The sequence below is a fragment of the Equus asinus genome, chromosome 21 (genome assembly GCF_041296235.1).
Source record: "Equus asinus isolate D_3611 breed Donkey chromosome 21, EquAss-T2T_v2, whole genome shotgun sequence".
Lineage (NCBI taxonomy): Eukaryota > Metazoa > Chordata > Mammalia > Perissodactyla > Equidae > Equus > Equus asinus.
Window position 1 is genome coordinate 13,984,250 of NC_091810.1, and position 7,560 is coordinate 13,991,809.

Sequence of the window (7,560 nt, forward strand, 5' to 3'; positions counted from 1 at the left end):
GCAGGTGGGGAGGGAGAACCTTGTCCTCAGCCTGGCAGTGACCAGGGCATCCTCAGAGTTAGTCGCACAGCCTGGATGGGGAGCAGGGAAGCCCCTTCGAGGGTCAATGCCAGGGATGAGGACATCAGACGAAGACATCACGGGGTGGCAGGCTAGGGTCCAGCTCAGCCCTGTGCTAGGTGTGAGGAGGAGGATGAAGGCTGACAAGTGGCAGGCCTGTTCCAGTCGCTCAGCGGGAATTACCTCTGGAACCCTACAGCATTCTGAGCTGACAACTGTTGGAGTCTCTGTTTTACAGAGGCAGAAACTGACGCGTAAAGGGGCTAGTTGTTAACTCAAAGCCCACAGCCAGTAAGTGGAGGAGCGAGGATTTGAACCCGGGCCCCAGCTCCAGGATCCACGGCCGTGTCCTCGTCTGTGCGGTGGGGCCGTTAAGGATAAGCCACTACAGGGTGGTTCTAGGACTAGACACCTTCCTATGCGGGATGCGCTTAGCATGCACTTAAGCACCTGGTGAGTGCCGGTCAGGTTAGTGATGCTGGTGCTGACTCTCCTGTAGGTCAGGGGGGAGAATCAAGGCCAGGCGAGGTGAAGTGTTCAGATCTGTCCTTAAGATGCATACGTTTTATTTGCAAATTACAGCCCAAGTTACAAAAATACACAGGGAACATGCCAGCTCCAGGAAGTGGCTGAGGGGCTGGCTGGACCTGATGGGTGCTGCAGCCCCAGGTCAGAGTGGGGACAGGCTAGGGGAGGTCTGGGGTAACACAAGCTCCTGGAGGATTGGGAGGCAGGTGAGCCTGGGGAGCACCACCCCGGTGGAGCCCACCGTGGGCCGGCTTCCGTGCTGGGGAGGGCCTCCTGGAGAGGGGGGCCGGGGCAGCGAGGGCCTGGTGGTGGGGGGTGGAGGCAGGGAGGGCCTCGTGGAGATGTGGGGCGGGGCCAGGGAGGGCCTCGTGGAGAGCGGGCTGGGTGCGGGAGTCTGACTTGGAGGCGGATCACCTCCTGCGAGGGGAGCCCTGCTCTGCCAGGGCCTGGCTGTGGGGCGGCAGGCAAGTGACCGTTTCTCAGAGCCTCCTTCCTCTGCCTTCCCGGTGGGCCTGGCACCGAGTGGCTGCTGTGTGGCTGCGGCTGGCCCCTTGTCTGTCTGCTGAGCCCGGCTGAGGTCTGGGGAATGGGGTCTCTGCTCCTCAGGGCGGTTGGGGGACTCTCAGGCCAGCACTGGGAACAGTGGTGCCCAGCTGTGACTGGCCCACCTGAGGCTGGGCTAACGGCCTGGTTGTGGCAGAGGCAGGAAGGAAGGTGCCCAGGCGCAGCCTTGTGCATCAACAAAGGCGGGCTCGGCCCAGCCCCCCGCCTAGCAGCCCCGGGGGATCCAAAGCAGACCCCTGAGACACCGCCCTGGCCCTTCAGCCACGTGCTTGGCGTATGGGCCAGAGTTCCTCCAGGGCAGCTTGCCCTTGAGTTGTTTTCATTTAGTTCGGCCACCATTGTCTGGGGACACCCTGGGACCAACGTGGGGGGCTTGGTGCCACCCTGGGAGCAACACTGTGATGGCGAGGCTGCAGGGTGCTGTGGTTAACGTGTGGGCTCCAGTCCCCCGCCAGCCTGGCTTTGAGTTCCCCCTCACACTCTCACCCCCCAGCGGGGTGACTTTACCTCTCTGTGCCTTAGTTTACATATCTGTAAAATTGGGATGAGAGTGCCAGCTCATAGTGTTGTCGTGAGAATTAAAGTCCTAAAGTGCTTCAAGCAGCGTCCAGCATGGAGTAAGCGCTCCCTTCAAGTTCCCCATCCTCATCTTTACCATGTTACAGAGGAGCGGACAGAGACTCAGCGAGGTGAAGTGACTTGCCCGAGATCACACAGTCAGGCAGTGGAAGGGCCAGGCGGACAGACGTGTGGCAGCCGTAAGCAGGTAAGCGGCTGTCTCCTTGTGCCGGGGCCTGCAGAGATGGCGGCGTCCACGCCCTGACCTTGAAACAGTCTTCAGCTGGAAGATTCACATTGGTCTTTGGGAAGAGCCGTCCGGCTTGCCACTTGAATTTTCCAAGTACAAAGTAAAAATTTTTTTAAAAAACAGAGCAGGCAGCTGAGAAGTGCTTTAGGGGTTGGCGTGTGGGCTGTGGGAGCTGAGGGCTCCTGGGACCACCTGTTCCACCTGCTTGTGTACGTGCCCCCCAAGGCCCAGCCTCAAGTCACTGCAGCTGGATGGGGCCTGCCGGGGTGGCGGGGGACCGCTGCCCTCCACGAGGCCTGCGCAGACCCGGCTCGCTGCTGGCGGTCCCTGCCGGCAGCTTGTTGACAGGGAAGTGAGGCCCAGGGAGGGCTATGAAGGAGCCGACTGCCCTGGCAAGCAAGCTGGGACCTAGCCACCGTCCTCTTCCTCTTCCTGGGGAGGGGGTCCTGGGAGGGGGGCTGGAGTGAGCGCGTGCTGACGTGGCGTCAGAGGGAGGACCTCGGGGAGCCTCTCTGCGCTGAGCCTCACCGCCCTCGATGCTCCCACTCTCTGTTCGTCCTACGACAGCCGCCCCAGGCAGGGACCCGGAGCCATTTCACAGACTGGGAAGCCCAGGCGCCCACAGGCACTCGCCCGAGGAGAGCGGGCATCTTCCCCACAGCCTGGGACGTGGTCCTCTGTGGCCCCTTGTCGCTACTGGGGTTAAGGCCCGCTCGGCAGGGCACACAGGAGCCAGGAGCTCTGCTGGGGTGTCTCGGGAGAGGATGCAGGCTTTGGAGTCAGCCGGCCTGGGTTCAAATCCAGCCTCTGCCACTGGCCTGCACAGTGACCCTGGGCAGGTGGCTACCCCTCTTTGAGGCTCACTTCTTCCTCTACAGAGGATTGTGTGATACAACACAAGTGGGGCTGGCATACAGAGGGCGCATAACACGTGCGGGACTGGCCGTGTTCCCCTCCACCTTCTTGCGTCCTCCTCACCCCTTCCACCTGGAAACGAGGGTGAAGGCATTTTTCAGTCTCTGGTGCGGGGCACCTGCCTGGCCACTGGGGCAGGCCCTGTCAGAGGTGCCTGAGCGCAGGGCCTTCGAGCCCCCGCCCTTTACACTCATTGCCCTCAGGCCTGTGCCCTGCCCCAGCAGCCACTTGGCTCTCGGGGGCTGGTTACCATCCTGGAGGGGTCACAGGGTCTGTTCAGCCATGAGGATGTGGGCATCAGAGCCAGGCCTGGCCCTGGGTGCCTGGGATCCTCCCGCGGCAGGGAGGGAACCGGGAGAGTCACTGTCCCCCAGATCGCTGGAGGACAGCCTGATATAGGGACAACTCAGGCCTGTGTTCAGATGTGTTCAGCCTAGGCTCTCGGTGACTCAATCACTTTGTGCCTCAGTTTCCCCATCTTAAGTTGGGAGGAAAATCCCTTCTCTCCTAGGGCTGGCTTGAGGTTACAGGACGTCAGGCAGCTAAAGCAGCCTGGGACCCCTTGCATTCACTCCCGGTCGGAAATCCCACCCAGAACCTACAGGGCCCTCCTGCAGTCCTGACTTGGGACCCCCTTTCAGAAGCAGGTTAGCGTGGTGGGTGCACGCAGGGGCCCGGGAGCCAGGACCTTGGATTCGAGTCCCACTCCTGCCCCTACTCTCCGTGTGACCTGGGGCAAGCGACGGCAATCCGTGCCTCAGTTTGCCCGTCTGAAATGGTGACGGCACTAGTGCTGGCTTGCAGAGTGGCCATGGGGATGGATGAAGCCGGTTCGGCGCCGGAGCCGTGCCCAGCCAACCGCAGCTCTTATGTTACAAGGGGCATGGGCTGTGGGCCTCGCTGGACCTCCAGCCCCGACTGCACTTCGCCTGCAGAGCAGCGTCCAGCAGCTCCACCACTCTTTTCCGCACACACGCTGGGGCCGGGCCCTGTGCTGGGACGCAGACCAAGGCTCCTCTCCCCCTGGACCCCAAGTTTCTCGAGGGCAGGACCCAGGCCTGCTGTGTCTCTGGGTCATTCGAGGACAGAATTAGGGTCCAGAGGCTGAGTGTGGGAAGGACCCTCAGGGCTCACTGTGCAATCTATCATTGCACAGACAGGGAGCTGGGACCTGTTGGGCTGCAGTGTACCACAGCGGTTAGAGCTTGGGTTTGTCTCCCAGCTCGGCCACTCGCTGGTGCAGCCTTGAGTGGACAAATCACCTCCCTGAGCTTCTCTCTTTTACCCCATACAGTGCCCTGGCATAGTCGAGTGCTTGATTCGTGGGAGCTAATAATATTATTCCAGTAGGAACGAGGCAGGATGGTCTCACAGCCAGAGCTGTGCGAAGAGCATGGTGATGGCGGTGCCGCAGTCTGAGCGCGGGGCTTGGATCACGTGGCTCAGTCCTCCTAACGGTGTTTGCAGGAAGGAAAGCGAGCGCAGCGGCGTCAGGGGCTCACCATGGCCTCCCAGCCAGGATACCCTCCCCGCTCATCCCAACCCTGGCACTCTGCAGGCTGCAGGCACCCCCACCTCTGGGTGCCCTGTGGGGCGTGACCCCAGACGGTGTGGTAGCAGAGGGTTTGCGCATCAGGGGCATCTGCCTAGGCAGCTTCTGGGACTCCCCCCACCGCCACCGACTTCTGGCTCTGGAGATTCCCAGCGTGTGCCTGGCCTTGGAACTCTGGGGAGGGTGTCCCAGGCCGGGGGCGGGGGTTCCTGCTGGAGCAGGGGGAGCGGGCAGAGGCCCACTCCCTTCTGGGACCCTCGAGCCGGTGCGCACAGCCCACGGTCGTGTCGGTAACTGATACCCAGGCGCCCAGACGAAGTTATGGTGTGTGGCTGGGAGGCTATTTTGTCTAACATGCTAAAGGCCTCTGGAAATTCCTGGAGCCCATCTGGTCCTCGTTACACCACAATATTGCTGTCTCTTCAGCTCGCAGACAAGGGAGCATTTTTATTTCTCCTTTCGGGGCTCAGGAATGTGCCTTAAACGCAGGCCGGCAGACGCCCACTTTGTTCTCCCTGTTCTTTAACCACTTGGGGGGCCCATCATCCTTTTAAAGGCCTGCTGCTCCATCCCTTCAGCGCCCCCCCCACCCCCGATGACCCCCAGGAATCCTGAGGGGGCCGTGGGCAGGCCTGAAGCTTGTAGGAGGGCCAGCCTGGCTTTGCCGTGTGCCCGACCTCTGTGCTCTGGCCTGTGTCAGGGAGACAGGAACACCCGAGACGTGAGCACAAGCCCGGCATGGTGGGTGCTTAGGATGCGTGGGTTTCCCGATGACCTGTGTGAATTTGAGAAAGTTCCTTGACCATCCCGGCCCCAGCAGCCTGCTCTGTAAACGGGGTCTGCAACTCTAGGGGATGTCGGAAATCGTTGCTTCCTCAACTGCCCCCTCTGCCCACCCACAGCCACCCAAGAGCCAGAAGGTGAACCAGATACGGGACTCGGCATCCAAAACATCCTGTGGAGTCCGGGAGGGGCCACTCCTGTGCTTTCCCTGGCCGGAGTGTGGCTGTGTTTCTTCCCTGGAGTGCTGGTCCCCATGGGCCCCTGGGGCTTCTGCCGGCTGCAGTGTCCAGAGGCCAGGCATGGCTGCCCGTGCAGTTTCGCTCACACATGGCCCTCCCGCCCGGGGCTGGCCGACTCTCAGCTGCCGCCCTGGACAGTTGTTTGGGGCAGCTGGCACGTCCCTCCCTTCCTTGAGGAACTCCCGCCCCTCAAGCCCAGGCTGCAACAATCATGGTCCCCTGCCTACCCGCAGCCCGACCCCTGCTGCCCCAAGAGTGGAATGTGACTCAAGGTCAGATCGTCCTAGTCCAGCGCCCTCCCTCGGGGCCGGGGCAGGCTGCACCACACCCCCCCTGAAGTCAGATGTGGCTGTGGACTCACTTGATGAACTGTGAGCTCAGTGGCTGGTGCATCTCCCGGGTGGAAGCTTTCCGAGCCAGTGGGTGACTCCCTGGGTGCCCTCCCCTGTGCCACCGTGATGGCCAGAGCATATTTTGAGTCATAGCATCTGTTAGCCTGGGGCCCTGAAAGCCCAGGGTGGGTAGAGCCCCTGTCACCCTGGGGTGGATGTTCAGCAATAAACATCCCTTGTTTAAACAATAAAACCTTGTTGTTGAAGCTGCTGAGGTTTTGAGTGACTTGTTATGCAGCATGGCCTTGCCCACCCTGACTGATACACACCCTTTCTCCTTGGTTAAGAGGCGGTTTAGTGATACAGCGTGACTCAAGCTGGACCAGAGCCCTCAGCCAGACTTTTTTATTTTTGGGTGAGAGGGGAAGGAACGGTGTCTTGAGAGTTACAGGGCAGCCATGTTTTGATCACAAAGATAAAGCCCATCTAAGGCACAAAAGAGTAAAATGGAGGGAGAAAAAGATAAAACACGGTGGAGAAAGAGAAGCCTAGTGACGTCAAGACAGGACTGCTGTGAACAGCTGCACAAGTTGTGCACTATACAATTCTGAAGAGTGCTGTTCACACAGTAATCACAGAAGATGTGCATATTTGTCAGGACAGTTTTCCAGCAGATGGCAGTAAAGTGTGTTGAGGAAGTGGAGCCTTTCTCTACTTGGCACAAAATTGCTGTGCAGACCAGCAGCCATGCGTGTCGAGTCCCTGATCTTGAGTCCCCAGTCTTCCTGGGGCCTTGGTAGACTTCATTCTCGTAATAAGCAACCTTTGTCGTTAAGCTCTGCTCGCTGCAGAATCGTTGCCAGTCGGGCACCAGTGAGATGCATTGAGCTCGTTTGCCACTTTCCAGAGCAAACCCGGGTGCTCTCAGAAATAATAGCCCGATAGGAAGAGAGGAGACAGGCAACTGTCTAGAGCAGACACAACAACCAAGTATCCGCTTGGGGCCGTGCAAGCGGCCTTCCCAGCTCAGTAAGCACCTCCGTTCTTACTCTGCTCTGCTGTGGCCGGGCCGTGGTTGGCAAGGGGAATTTTTCTTTGGGAACACAGAGAAGACATTGTGTGAACCTCATTTCCTCCTAAATGGTTAGATTATAACTGTGCTGGTACTTAAAAGGACAGACCAAAATTCTCTGGAGGGTTCACATGTGTGCAGCTTGCGCCAGATAAATGCGTGTCACTGTGAGAGGAAGGATGCTGCGGCCCGAGGTCCGGCCTCCATCTTTCCCGGGCCCTGACCCCACTCCGCCCTGCCCAAGATGGCGCCCTCCCGAGACTCTCGTGCCAGGAGTTCCAGGAGAGGTCGGGGAGCCGTGGGCTCTGGCGGCAGCCATCTGAGGTGAGGTCTGGGCACTCCCTTTTCCGGCGAGCTGACTCTGGCCAAGCGCCCCCCCTATCCAGAGCCTTGGTGGCCGCTTCTAGGAAATGAGGATGCTGACGCCGCCTGTGGTGGTTGGGAGGGTCTTGTGGGCGTGGGGACAACCCAACACGGAGCTGGTGCTGATGCACAGAGACTGGCAGGGTGGTGGCTGGCCGGGTTCAGGGCTCCGTCATGGTCCAGTGCCCTGGGTGTGACCTTGGCCTTGTCACGGCCTTGCCGAGCACCTGTGGCAGAGTGACTGCTGGGATCCTCAGCTCCAGGGTGTCGGGAGACAGGAACGCTCCCCTCGCCGTGTGTGCCCCATGCAGGACAGGGGGCAAGGGTCACGTCTGCACCTGGCA

At 60.3% G+C, this 7,560-nt stretch overlaps 1 long non-coding RNA gene across 1 annotated transcript; it reads left to right on the plus strand.

The window, feature by feature from the left end:
• Positions 1–377: 377 nt before the first annotated feature.
• On the plus strand, positions 378–6,044 carry LOC139041345 (uncharacterized). Its single transcript, XR_011496321.1, has 3 exons — positions 378–513; positions 1,818–1,918; positions 5,330–6,044. It is a non-coding gene; the product is annotated as an uncharacterized lncRNA (long non-coding RNA).
• Positions 6,045–7,560: the final 1,516 nt, after the last annotated feature.